General features: G+C 42.0%; 1 long non-coding RNA gene across 1 annotated transcript; it reads right to left on the bottom strand.

Moving 5' to 3' along the window:
- Positions 1-415: 415 nt before the first annotated feature.
- LOC135363743 (uncharacterized) lies at positions 416-13,893 on the bottom strand. The gene is made up of 3 exons (XR_010409800.1): positions 13,827-13,893; positions 11,335-11,475; positions 416-689 (listed from the first exon to the last, which is right to left on the bottom strand). It is a non-coding gene; the product is annotated as an uncharacterized LOC135363743 (long non-coding RNA).
- Positions 13,894-14,637: the final 744 nt, after the last annotated feature.

Below are 14,637 nucleotides of genomic sequence, written 5' to 3'. Positions count from 1 at the left end.
TTTTGGAGGTTTTCTAATCCATATAATACAAAAGGTCATATTTGCTCATATAATTTAAAAAAAAAAACCAATCGTGGAGAAATGATGTTTTAGACATCTTTAACCCAAGAGAATGTCACTTGTGCAAATTTTAAATTTCTGCCTGTATTAGTACATGTAAGAACAAACAATGATTGCTTAGTGTACTAATGAAAAGATCTAAATCCTGCTATTTGAGAAAAAAACTAGAACCGTGGGATGTGAAGCAAGACTACTGCCCCCATTTAGGCTTCAAGACTATAACCAGTCTTCATTTGTTGATCATTTTGGTTGTCTTTTTATCTCAGGTATATATTCAGAAAATAAAGTAATAAACACAAAAAATGGAGAGAATCCAATAACTTTTGCTTCTATTTTAGAAAGCAGGGGCACCTGGCTGGCTCCATCAGTGGAGCATGCAACTCTTGATCTCGGGGTCATGAGTTCAAGCTTCACGTTGGGTGTAGAGATTACTTTAAAAAAAATTAGAAAGCAGTGTTTGCCCTTTTTAATTTATCTGAAATACTTGTTCATATTGAAACGTTAACACCTACAACATGGTCTCCAGTTTACCCTTTCGTTACTCAAGCAAATGGATTTGATTTAGAGCACTTCCACGACTTCAAATCAGGCTGTCCAGTTAAAATCTATTTTGCAATGCCTCAGCATTCCTATGGTGAGCCAGGAAAAAGAAAACAAAAACAAAAGAGAAAAAACTTTAGTAAGGCCAGAGAATGGTTATACTGACAAGCCTGGAAAATAGTAATGAAAAAGTTAATTCCAAAACACTCCAATGTGAACCATGTTCATGTATATAATTTCTATATGCCAAATGTACAGGGTGTATTTTTAAATATAAGCATCATTGCATTTATAACAGATTGATCTACCTTATGAACAGATTTAATTAGAAAAGTCTTTATTTTTGCTGTAAGTACATCTGCTTGTATGTTTTGTTCTTTCCTTTCCTTTTTTTTTTTTTTCCTGAGCACCTACCATGTGCCAAGCAGAGGGAGTCTGAGTAGATCTAGTGGGGACCACTCAGGCATCATCTCTGCCTTGTTTTACAGCCTAACGGAGGCTTCACAGATATTATAATGCTCAGCATTGGCCGAATGGGATGAAACTCAGCAACTTTCATGATTTCCTCCGATGGCCTTGGATTTGTGAGGACAAGGCAGAATTACATACAGTAATTCCTTCCTACACACAAGAGAGTGCCTGACAAAAGGTTAGGCATATCTTGCTCATATCCAAGCAAATTCCATCAGATATGTTAGATCACCTAAGTTTCCCAAGGATTGAATGAGGACGTGAGACAGGGAGCCTCTGGGGACCAGGGCAGGGGTAAGGCTGTCCCCATAGGAGTCCTCCGCCCAAGTGGGACAGCAGCTAGACAAGAGCTCAGTAGTAGTATGGTCCAAGTCAAGGTGTCTCTCCCTCCAGGATCCTTTCCTGGAGGAAAGAGAGAATTGCAAAAAAAGAGAATAGGGAATAATGAGAACATCTATGGCCAATTTTAATTTTTGTTCCCAAGAAGCTATATAGTGTAACAACCTTATGCCCCAAAAAAGAACCCAGAACTGAGAGTGTTTTGTTTTGTTTAAGATTTTATTTATTTATTTAAAAGAGAGAGAGAGAGAGTGCGCAAGCAGGGGGAGAAGAGGGAAAGGGAGAAGCAGACTCCCCATGGTGCAGGGAGCCCGATGTGGGTCTCGATCCCAGGACCCTGGGATTACGACCTGAGCTGAAGGTAGACACTTAACTGACTGAGCCACCCAGGCGTCCCCTGAGAGTATTTATCAGCAGTGTTCCTGAATCTATAAATTAGTGAATTCATTACACAGAAAATTGACATGTCTCAGTAATATAATAATTTCTTGGTTTTAAATATGAACAGAAGACTAAATGCCAGATTTTTTTTTAAATCATAAAGTTGGTATCCATAGTAACTTTAAACATTCCAGAGTCTGGGCATGGAATTTAAGTTTTATATTTTGAACAAAATAGCAACATCTATTTTCTGTATGGCAAAGCAAAACTAAATACCAGACTTTTATTTTTAACCACGGAGGCCACCACTTATTTCTAAGTTCTCTGCCTGGTCATCTTCCCTAGACATCTCTTTCTGTCTGTGCCAACTGCTTCTTTACCAAGTAATATTAGCTACTGCCAAATTACATTAGAATCCTATTGAATTCGAAGAACAGAAAGTGAATGATAAGAGATTGGGAATATCTCAGAGTGATCAGAAGTGGGGGGTTCTGTTGCCATTTTGTTTCTTTTTTATTTTATTTTATTATGCTATGTTAGTCACCATACATCACATCATTAGTTTTTTATTTATTTTTTAAATTTTATTATGTTATGTTAATCACCATACATTACATCATTATCTTTTGATATAGTGTTCCATGATTCATTGTTTGTGTATAACACCCAGTGCTCCATTCAGTACGTGCCCTCTTTAATACCCATCACCAGGCTAACCCATCTCTCCACCCCTCTCCCCTCTAGAACCCTCAGTTTGTTTCTCAGCGTCCATAGTCTCTCATGGTTCATCTCCCCCTCCGATTTCCCCCCTTTCATTCTTCCCCTCCTGCTATCTTCTTCTTCTTCTTCTTCTTTTTTTTTTTTAACATATAATGTATTATTTGTTTCAGAGGTACAGGTCTGTGATTCAACAGTCTCGCACAATTCACAGTGCTCACCATAGCACATACCCTCCCCGATGTCTATCACCCGGCCACCCTGTTTCTAAGCATGAGAACATATAAAATTCAAATGACGTCAAAACAATTTATGATTTGGTAAGATTAAAACCAGAGGTGGAGCTCCATTATTAATGAAGGAAAGAAGGAAAGGAGAGTTGAAGAGAAAAAGAGAAAAATACCACATAATTGAGTAGTGTTTTTTATGAATGGTATATCCCCAAAATTCTGACCTAATTTCCTGCTGGATTTTGAAACAGTGACTTTGTATAAGGCTTTATTAAACCAATTTCACCATCGTGAATGTTTTTCCATCAGCATTTTCTTGATATTTTAAAAATTATAAGAGATGATTTATAAAAAGATTCCAGGATCCATAATTTATTAGACAATGTTTTCTTTTAGGAATCTTCAGATTGTATTTAATAATTAAATTGAAGTTCAAAATGACTGCTCAAATCAATCACGCTTTCTGGTAAGTTAGTCCCTAAAAACTATCCATAATAAATACAACAAAACCTTGGCAAAACCTCATTATTCTTGGTACTCTTCAGAGGTTTTTATACCTACTATTCTATATTTGTCTCTAAGAGACATTTGACACAATGTTAAAGTGTCAGTTTGGTGTAGAGCTCAGAGTATATGGCGGTGCACAGTCACTCAAGATGCATGGCGTGTCATTCAGGTCCCTTTGATGTGTGCTAGGGGTAGATTTAGCCTTGTAGAGACTAATGTGTTCATGCAGTCACTGATTCTGTGTTGTTGTATACAAAATGAACAGCTAAAAATTCACCCTTGTTGACAAGATTAAAACAAAAATAAAAATTAAAGTTACTGGACTTTATACATGGGACTGCTGCTAGTCTTTTCTTTTGGTTAAAATTATTTTCCATGCTAGTGTCTGCTCCGGAGTTTTATCATTTCTCAGTGCTGTTCAGTTAGAATAGCTGTTGAGGTGAGAGGCCATGTGGAAAGCAGAAGAACAATTCAAGACCAGTTCAAGGCCAAGACCAAAGCACCACAGAAGCAAGAGACAGGAGATATCAAAACTTTGGGTGTTTTCATTTGGAACAGGAATAAGCCTGGCTCTGGTTCAAAACAAGGTAACTTTTAAAAGTGTATGCAACAAAAATTGTTTGTTGTTCACACAACACAACTTTTACCCAGCTCTATACCTCATCAACCAAATTTATATAGTATATAACCAGTATTAGGTGATAAGGGTTGGAGAAGCTATGCATACATGCCAACTAGAGCGACATGGTATGACACACGTCTGAGAAAAGTGTTCAGAAGAGAATAGCCATCTACAAAATATTTGACAGATGCAGGAAAGAACACTGTGGAATCTGGACACAGTAAGATAGATATATATCTACACACATGCACACATGTAATACTACTTTTAGGTATTCTAAAGATGAAATGCTCAAGCATGAGCAGTACCTGGAACCTAGATGAAGAACAATAAAAGTGAATCAGCAGATTGCTGATTTTGGAATTGGGTGTAACAAAGCAGAAAAATATGGCCTTGGATTATTTTTCTCCTTTTCGTTAAAAATATTTGATAGCCAGAGTAGAAAATGCCTCCCACAAATTCTAGTCTCCTACCCCTTTCTCTAGAAAATTTCTTTTTTTTTTTCTTTTTATTTTATTTAGAGAGAGGGGAGAGAGAGAGTGAACACAGGGGCAGAGGGCGAGGGAGAAAGAGAATCCCAAGCAGCCTCCATGTCCAGCATGGGGCCCAGTGCAGGCTTGACCCCATACCCCCAAGACCAGGACCTAAGCCGAAATCAAGAGTCGGACCCTTAACTGACTGAGCCACCCAGATGCCCCAGAAAATTTCCAGTATAGAATGAGGGATGTGATTCAAGATTTCAGGATGGATGATTGTCATCTGGGTTAGAGTAAGAATTATGGACTTTTTCAATACCACAGACCCAAAGAAATAGGAATCAAGAGCCACAAACACCCCACCTTCACTTACAGTGATGGTTTATATTCTCTCTTTCTTTCCCTCTGTTTTGTTTTAAAAATATAGTAGTGGCAATCTCTCTGGCTTTTTGAGGTAACAACAGCAGATCCTGGTAGCTTAAGCAGAAGGGGAACTTTAAGGATTTCAATATAAGTGGTGCCTTGTGGAATTCAAGGTCAGTCAGTATTTAAGTGCAGTCTTGGGAACAACTCACACCTAAGACTCAAAAGCTATCAAGAAGTCTACAGAGTTTCCTCTTCCAGCTCGAACAGATTAACTGCTATTGAACTAGGCCATCTACCATAAACAACTCTATAACTGGACATGCTATATCAAGCAGCTGTTTTCAGGCTGTAGACAACAGACAGTGCAAGATAGCAATTCTTGAGAGAAGGATCACAAATTGTCCCATGATCAACTCAGCTGTCTGTAAGAAGACAGTTTTCTTTCTTTTTTTTTTTTTTTTGAAGATTTTTATTTATTAATTTGGGAGAGAGAGAGAAAGCGAGTGTGCGAGAGAGAGCATGAGCGGGGTAGGGGCAGAGGGAGGGGAGAAGCAGGCTCCTGGGAGCCTGATTCGGGGCTCAATCCCAGGACCCCGGGATCATGACCTGAGCTGAAGGAAGATGCTTAACGACTGAGCCACCCAGGCACCCCAAGGGGACAGCTTTCTGATTGTGGCACAGCAAGCTGGAGTCCAAGCTGGACTGAATCAAAGATACAGAAATCAGAGTTTGGGCAAGTGGGGTGACTAGAATCTGTGGAGAGAGATACAGAAGGGGAGCTTCAGGAGTTATGGGTGGGCCCCTCCTGAATCCTTAGCTGAGGGCTTTACTGAGTGTGTGCAGGGTGAAACACCGAGGCTTAACAGAAGATGGCTGCTGCTGTTTTGGAGAGTGGAAGAGAAATACTGGGTACTGAGCATGGCTGGGGAATACCAAGTTCTGGTCCAAGCAGAGTGGGGAGACCTCCTTAACACTGTCAACAACCCATGGGCAGCTGGGTGGCTCTGTTAGGTGTCTGCCTTCAGCTCAGGTCATGATCTCAGGGTCCTGAGATCGAGTCCCTGTCAGGGCTCCCTGCTCAGTGGGGAGTCTGCTTCTCCCTCTGCCTCTGCTCCTCCCCTCACTCATGTGTGCTCTCTCTCTCTCTCTCAAATAAATAAATAAAAATCTTAAAAAGCAAAACAAAACAAAAAAACACTGTTAACAACCCAGACATCCAACCCGATACACTTAGGCCATGCCTTAAGAGTAAAAACCACCATGTAGATTAAGGCCTACTTCAGACCTAACCTAAATGAGTCTAAAACCAAATGCTAACAAGATCCACGAGGGAGGCTGAGGTGGGAAGTTGAATTCTAACAAGTTGGAGGGGCTTGAGAATACCTCAGTTTTTTACAGACAGGCTGAAACAAACCATAACATGTACCCCCTTCCTCCCTCCATCCTTCCAAGGAAGGTCAAGATGATCAGCTAATAACTGAACTAGTTACTAGAACAAAAATCAAAAATCAAAACTCTTTAGAAGACAATAGAATCCAGAATATTTATATATTTATAACATCTCACTCACATTTTCTAGTATAATACAAAATCAATAAGTCACGAGACACCCAAAGAAACAGGAAAATGTGACCAAGAAATAGCAGTCAATGGCAACCACCTCTGAGTGGCCTGGATAATTGATCTTAGCATATTTTACAGCAGCTATAATAAGAATATTCAAGGAATTAAAGGCAACTGTGATCTTAATGAAAAAATAGATAAGGAATCTCAACAGAGAAATGGAAAATTAAAAGTGAAAATTCTAGAAAAGAAAAGTAAATAACTGGAATGAAAAATTCACGGATTAGCTTAACAGAACTTGGAGATGGCAAAAGAAGGAGTCAGTGAACTTGATCAATACAAATTAACCAATTTGAAGAAAAGGTGAAAAAAAAAGAGTTGAAGGAAAAGTAATGGAACCTTAGGGATATGTAGGACACTATAAAACAGTATAAGATACATGTTACTCAAATGCCAGAAAGAGACAAGAGTGAGAATGGAGCAGAAGAATATTTGAAGAAATAATGGCCACAAATTTCTCAAATATTAGGGAAAATATCAATATACTTCCAGGAAGATCAGCAAACCACAGGGAAGCTAAACACAAAGAAAGTAATGCCCCAAAATGTCGTAATGCCATGGTTGAGAAGTCCTGCTCTAAAACAATCAACTTAAAAAATAATTTTAAAAAAGAGAAATAGCTAAGAAGGCAATTGAGGAAATTACATGGAATATTACTGCTTAGTCAGTTAACTCAAAAGAGGGGATGGTAGGAGCCACAAAGGTGCAAAATGGAAAGTAAATAATGGGATGGTATACTTAAACCCAATCACATCAATAATTACATTAAATATAAATGGACTAAGCACTCCCTGATGGGGGCAAGTCTTTTTTTTTTTTTTTAAATGTTGCTGAGACAACTGGGTATTTACATGGAAAAAATGAACTTCAACCCATTTCTCACTCTGTTAAAAATTTAAATTGGAGATGGATTATAGACCTAAATCTAAATCTTAAAACTCATAAAGCTTCTAGAAGAAAATATAAGAGAAAATCTCCCTGACTTTGGTGTAGGTAAAGATTTCTTGGGTGGGGCACAAAAAACATGAACCATAAAAGAAAAAAAATGTGTAGGAATGTACAATGATATACTTTTGAGAACTATTTGGCATTTTTTTTTTTAAAGATTTTATTTATTTATTTGAGACAGAGAGAATGAGAGAGAGAGAGCACATGAGAGGGGGGAGGGTCAGAGGCAGAAGCAGGCTCCCTGCTGAGCAGGGAGCCCGATGCGGGACTTGATCCAGGGACTCCAGGATCATGACCTGAGCCGAAGGCAGTCACTTAACCAACTGAGCCACCCAGGCGCCCGAGAACTATTTGGCATTTTATAATAGTTATACACACATCTACTGATTGTCCCAGCAATTCCGTTCCTACGTGTTTACACAAGAGAAACGAAAACAAGTAACACACACAAACAACCTGTACAAAGATCTTCATAGCGGTCTTATTCATAATAGCCCCAAACGGAAACAACCGAAATGGATAAACAAATTGTTATTTACTCATATAACAGAAGAATTCTTGGTAATAAGAAGAATAAACTGACACATTTGTGGGCTGGAACCATAAAGCTCCTGAAGGTGCTAGGTGCCCCATCAAGATCTTTTGACTCTAGATGTCAACACTTTACCCTCTTGGGCTCTATCTGGCCTGCCCAGTAGGGAGGCCAGTCTGGGGTTGGCATCCACAGGAATCCTTGCTGTCTCTTGCAAGGTCTGAATGGAAGGGAAGCCTATAGAGTCTCAGGCCTACCAGCCTAGCCCTAGATCAGCCATGGGAAAAGGGCACTGGCCCTGGCTAAGGGTCTATTTGAACATGGGCATTTTCTCTGTTTCCGTAAGCTACTGCCCTTCCATGAGCCCTAGACTCCATTTCTGAAGCTCTCCCCAGAGATTATAATCTTGGTTTCACTGAGAGTCCACCAAGGGTCCAATGTGAACTATGGGCTTGGGTGATAATGATGCGTCACTGTGGCGTCAGCCCCTGTGATAAATGCACCAGTGGTGAGGAGTGTTGGTAGTAGAAGAGGTTGTGCATGTATAGGAGCAAGGGAGCATGTGGGAAGTTGCTGTGCCTTCCTCTCAATTTTGCTGTGAATTTAAAACTGCTCTAAAAAATGAAATCCAATTTTAAAAGAAAAAAAACCCAGCTAATAGCAAAATTTCCCAGATTTATATCTCCTTAGTTGGAAATAATGCTCACACTTAGTTTGGGTTGCTTAGCCCTTATTCTAAATTTTTTGAGAGGGATTGCCATTGCCAAATAGTGTCAAGTAGACCAATGGACTGTCTCCAGGGTTCTGGGAATCTTAAGAGGGGGAAATCCTCATGGCTTGGGTCACATTGTACTAACATGGTGAGTTGTACTAACCATGTAGGTGGAGTTAGCTGATGACACATTTCTCAGAAATTTCTAGAAGTTTCTAGAAAAGAGGTTATTTGGCAGGCAAAACAATAATGCCCCCTCTACCTGCTTTCAAACATAAGACTGAGAAAAATAAAATTTCACTTCTACAAATTTAATGCTTTTTAAAATTTTACTTTAGGTACAAATCAAAAGAGTTTCAATAACAAAAGTGAGGTTAAGTTACTCTCCTACCACTCACTGAGCGAAGCAATAGGGTTAATTATCACTTGACCTTAGAACATCAAATTAATCACTATTTATAGGTTTTCGACTATCCTGAAACCTTGAGACACTTCATTTGGAATAAAGTAATTATAGCAGCCTTGAGGCAGGAAGAACGGTTAAGACCTGTGTCCCGAGCACCGGTCACTTCACTGTGACCTTACCAACAGCCAGAGATTTTCCAGCTTCTCATTTATGAAGAGGACATACTGAGTGTTGTTACCATCAGGCCCTGAAACTACTTTGTGCCAAGCTCATAAAACAAACCTTCTCTGACAATAGTCAGGGAGCAAACCTTAAAAGGCAAGCAAATGTGGCCCTGACCTCTCTTCTTACCCAAGTAAGAAGCCCTGGTTCCACGGGTGAGAGGCGTACAGACTCTTGGGGCTACAACCCTTGGCCTCCTGCTCTTGTCTCTCGGCTCCCGGCAGAGGGAACCACAGACACTGCTTCCTTAAATGGAAGACAAGAAGGCAGTGAGGAAGAGAGAAAGCATTTCCTTTTTCTCCACTCTCCACTGCGTCCCTGCGGGCTGCTCACAGGCAGGGCACCATTCTCCTGCGAGATCTAGCCCACACCCTCCAAGCTCCCGGGTCACAAACCAGAGGAGGGTTTGATTTATTTCCTCACATCTCCCCACTCACCTGGGGCACAACCAGTCCCGGACAGGGAGATGGTTCTTGCGACCCCGCAGTTAGGATGCCCTCAGTTGTGAGTCACAGACTACTGGCCTCACCACAGCAGTGACTTCCTGTACAAAAGGTCTAGAAGTAAGCGGTCTCAGGGCTGCCCAGGCTCATCACCTCAGTCCATGACCCTGATCTTTAGCCTTGTCTCTTCTTGGGATCAGCATGGAAGCTATGGGTCCCCGCATTGTAGACAGAACATCTGACCAAAGAAAAGAGCCTTTCCCCTTTGTCTTTTTTATTATTATTATTAGGGAGGAGCCCTCCCAGACACCCACTGGGTCCCACTGGCTGGGACTGGTTTGCTCGCTATGGCCTCCATGGTGGGAGAAGGCGGGACGGCGGGCAGACTGGGCAGGCGGCTCAGCAGCAAGCACAGCATTTGATCCTGTCCCCCACTAGCCTCTCCCCAGGACAGTTTCTGACCTTGCTTTTCACCTTTACCTAAATTTGTTAATATATTTGTTAAAACATAAAAGTAATTTATCCTTGTTGTTGAAAATGAAGTAATAAAAGGTACTTTAAACAGGAAAAAGTGATTGAGAGGCAATTCTTGTTAACGTTTTGGTACATTCTCATCCTGCTAATTTCTGTAGAGTTTCTACATCTGTAGTGAAGGGGGAATAGTGGCATTTAAAATCACCACTTTAGAGGCGCCGGAGTGGCTCAGTGTGTTGAGCATCCGATTCTCGGTTTCAGCTCAGGTCCTGATCTCCTGGGTTGTGGGATCGAGCCCCGGCATCGGGCTCAGCATCGGGAGTCTGCTTGGATATTCTCTCCCTCTGCCCTTCTCCCACTCGTGCTCTCTCTCAAATAAATAAATCTTTTAAAAAATAAAATCGTCACTGCAGCTGCTGCAAACGTTCGAAAGAATGCCGTAATTTTTCTCGAGGGAAGTTGATTTCTTTTTATCTGGGAAAAGTCTCAAGCGGGCTTCCTTCAGGGGGAAACGTGAAGTGGCACTCACCTCCACCCTTCCTGCCACACAGTCTAACAGGCAACAGTAAAACATAACGGGGACTAAATTGAAAAACATTTTTTAAATTATTCTTTGAAGACCTAAAACAGGCGTGAGGGCTTGCGACTGTGGAGAAAGGGCCAGATGTGTTGCAGGCAGGGTTGGCGGGGGGCCTGAGGAGGGTCTGTGAGGACTGCTGTAACAAAGCACCACAGACTGGGTGGCGTATGAGCAACAGAAAGTATCTGGCACAGTTGTGGAGGCTGCAAGTCCAAAGTGAGGGCAGCAGTCGGCTTCTGTGGGGGCCTCCTTTCCAGTTACAGATGACAAATTTGTTCATCCTCAGATGGTGGAAAAAGGGAGACCAACTCTCTTACCTCTTCTTAGAAGGGCACTAATCCCATGCATGAAGGCTCTACCCACATGACCCAATTACCCCCCAAAGGCCCCACCCCCTAATACCCTCACAACGGGTATTCGATTTCAACATACGAATTTTGGAGGGACGCAAACCTTCGGTCCATAAGAGAGGGCTACAGATGATGGGAAATTTTCTTGAGGAGAGATGTTTTAATTATCTATGCATGACAAACCACTGCAAAATTTGAAAGCTTAAAGCAAAATTTAGGATTTCCCTTGGTTCTGTGGGTTGATGGGGACAGCTGGGAGGCTCTCGTTTGAGGTCTTATACAGTTGGGGCTGGAGTTGTCTGAAGGCTCAACTCCAAAATGAGTTCTTTACTCACATGTCTGGTGCTTCAGCTGGCTTGGCAGGATCATGGGAGCTGGCCGGGCCTCTCTTCTGTCTCCACCCAGCCTTGCACGGGGCTACCTTGGCTTTTCTTCGGGTGGTGGGCTCAGAGTAGCAGGACTTCTTACAGAAGCATCTGTTCCGAAAGACCAAGGCCAAGCTGTAAGGCTTCTTTTGACTTAGTCTCAGGGGACATGCACATCTCTTCTGTTACATTCAGTTGGCTTACAATTACTACTCTAACCATAGTGTAGGCACTCCATGAAAATTCTGAATTACTATTTTAGAAGTCCAAATGCAACTTTTCATCAGCAACACAAAAAACAACTAATAGTTATAGAGCATTTACTGTGTGCCAACAACCCTATGAGGTAGGTCATTTCCTCTTTTTTGTAAGTAAAGAAACTGAGGCACAAAAAAGGTAAAGTGACCTGCCAGCGACCACAGAGTTAGTAATCAGAGAAGCCTTAATTCAAACCCAGGCAACCCGGCTCAGGCTTCCTGAAGAAGAGGAGAACCCATTTTAGTGTTTCTGGCACTGGGGTCTGAATCTGCAAATTAATATATTCCCTATGACAGGTGACTTGAGTTGCAACAGACATTTTGCTGTATTCTTTTCTCCTGGGTAATTGATGCCTCTTCACTGAAATTGTAAGAAACAAGCAGACGCCTGTGGCACAAAGACCCAGGTCCTATTCGTAACTATCTCCCTGGTCTTGGCCCTTGCCCCCTTCTGGAAACCTGAAATCGACATCCCTGCCTTCCGCACAGCCCAAGGCGTTTCCGTAAGCAAACACCCCGACCATATGCACTGAGGACACACATTTATTTTGAAATGCCTGTGCAGCCAGCTTCGTATGATGTCTTCTCTTACTGGGGCCTGGCTACAGGAACGTGTCATGCTGCTGGGGGCAGCACTGGTCCCTGGCTCGATTGGCCACTGCCCACTGGCATCTTACTCTGCAGCCTGCATGACTTCCCCAAGATGCCTGGTGGCCACACATTTCCTTAAATCCTTTGGAGACTATAGCCTGGCACCTCCAAGTTCCCCTCACCCCCGAGTCAGGCGTAATCCTTTTTAGAAATTTCTGCATTTCCACTAAGGAATGTGCTCTAACCAAATTTGATGTTAGCAAGGAACCGTGTAGCTGGACCTGGAACATTCTAGTCCTGGCTTGACAATGACCTTGGACAAGTTGCATGCCTTCATATCAGAGAACAAGAGTTCCCAAGCCTTTTCTTGGCAAAGATCCCTTTGCCCTCAATGAACCATCATCCATGACTCTGCACTCACTTAATTATAACTTGGTTTCTCCATTTTATTAATCAAACAAAATTAACCCCCAATTAAGCTTCTGTTAAGTATAAGCTGATCATGGCTACTGTCTCAGCTGATTAAATTCTAGCCAATGGAAACATTTTCCTTAGCTTGGGCGACCTTATCTTAGGTAAGCGTATGGATTCCTCTCAGCTTTTGGAATTTTGAAAATTGTGTAGACTCCATTAACTACTACCCCTGGCTGTGTTGACCATACCCAGGACTCAAAGACTAAGTCCAAGTTTTGTGCCTCCATCATGTACCTTAAATACAGAGTGATGGTATCTATCCTTGTTGGGCCCTTCTTTGTCCTTACAAGACCCACGAGATGGCCCTTGCCTTCCCTTGGGCACAAATTCTGTCAAGGGACTGCCCACACAAATCTCCCCTTGGCTTTCGGGGCCTTGCTAACATCCATCTCCTACCAACACCATCAACATGTGCCATCTATTCTGCTGGACTCCTTGAAGGTTTACTTCCATATTAACCACACTGGGACAACCAAGGAGCTGATGGAGAGTGTGAGGGGATTCCCAATTAGAGTTAGTTTTCAGCTCACACAAAATCCAGAGAAGTTGGCTTAACATAAAAGATTCTCAGTGGATTAAAGGATGGAACAACCGCAAGATGGCAGGATGGACCTGCCACATATTTACCCCCTCCTCCCCACTGAAATCTGGTCCCCTTCCAGCTCCTCTTGCTCTCCCTCCATCCTGCAACTGCCTACCAGACTGCAACAGAGAAGGGCTTTGTCCCCAACCTCATGCTCATAAATACTATTGTTACAAATAGCTCAGCTCTGGCTGCCATCTGCTGAGTTGCTGGGGAACACGATAATGCCCAGCACATTTAGGGTGGAGCTAGGGAAAGATTAACAGGTGTGAAAGGGTAGCCAGCTCCGGGAAGGGATCAAAACACCAGCTCCAAGTGAGCCAGAAAACTCCGGATCCACTCAGGCCAGACTCAGAACTGCAGGTCCCTGAGCCTCTCTCTCCCTTTCATACACTAGGCGTGGCAGATTCTATTACTGCACCCCATCCTATACAACACATTCCTGCCTGCCACCACGTGACTTGCACTATTTCCTGTGAGAATACACTACCCCCACCCACCACTGGCACTTGGCATGGGATTTACTTTGGTCAGTGGATATATTGCATAATATATACCAATGTGTTTTGTCAGCTCTTCTTTCCTTCCCTCTGTAAGAATGGCATGTTCCAGACAGGGCGTGCCCTACAGTGGGGATCCCGAGATGAGAAGATAGAAGCAGCAGGTCGTGGCCAATGCCGGCAACCAGTGGTGTGCGATGTGCATGAAAAGAAAACATGGCTGATGTCACCCCGAGATTTGAGAGTTATTCTTGCAGCATAATCTGGCAGAAGCTAATGTGCTAGGAGTCACAAACTCCAGGCTATGGGCAAGCAAAGCAAATGAGTGAGGCACAGTGTGTAAGGCCATGGGGATGATGGGGCTGTGACAGGCGGGAGAGAATCGGCCTAAGGTTAGCCTCCAGCATTAAACTGTGTTATGAGTTAAAATAAAACATGCTATTTGGTTAAACATCAAGAGGCCAAGATTTTAATAACACAGCTGACTGATACTCCAAATTTAGACTATTAAGAGACATGTAGTTAAAAACAAAAAGCATAATGACCCAGCTTTTTGTTTTTCATAATCATTGAACTTTTTAGAGATCTTTTAGGCACCAATTTCTAGTTGAAAAGAAACAATCTTCTGAAATTTAGCAATTATTCACATTTCAGTTGTGATTTTTGTTTTAAAGGGAAATTATTTATTTTAAAAGTTCCCCCTTAAGAAGTTCTTTGACTTAGCTTCCCCAACATCAATATAAACTTCTACAAAACCAATCTAATCATACCACAAAAATAACCACCATCTGTCTTAAAGAAAGTGACTCCGATATGAATGGGGATTACCAAGGGCACAGATTGATTCCATAGACTATTTCATTTGATT

Source organism: Mirounga angustirostris, unplaced genomic scaffold (genome assembly GCF_029215605.1).
Source record: "Mirounga angustirostris isolate CCGP_5_RB_7025 unplaced genomic scaffold, mMirAng1.0.hap1 SCAF_1, whole genome shotgun sequence".
NCBI classification, from domain to species: domain Eukaryota; kingdom Metazoa; phylum Chordata; class Mammalia; order Carnivora; family Phocidae; genus Mirounga; species Mirounga angustirostris.
The sequence above is the reverse complement of the archived record's forward strand: the minus strand, read 5'-3'. Positions and strand labels throughout refer to the sequence as shown.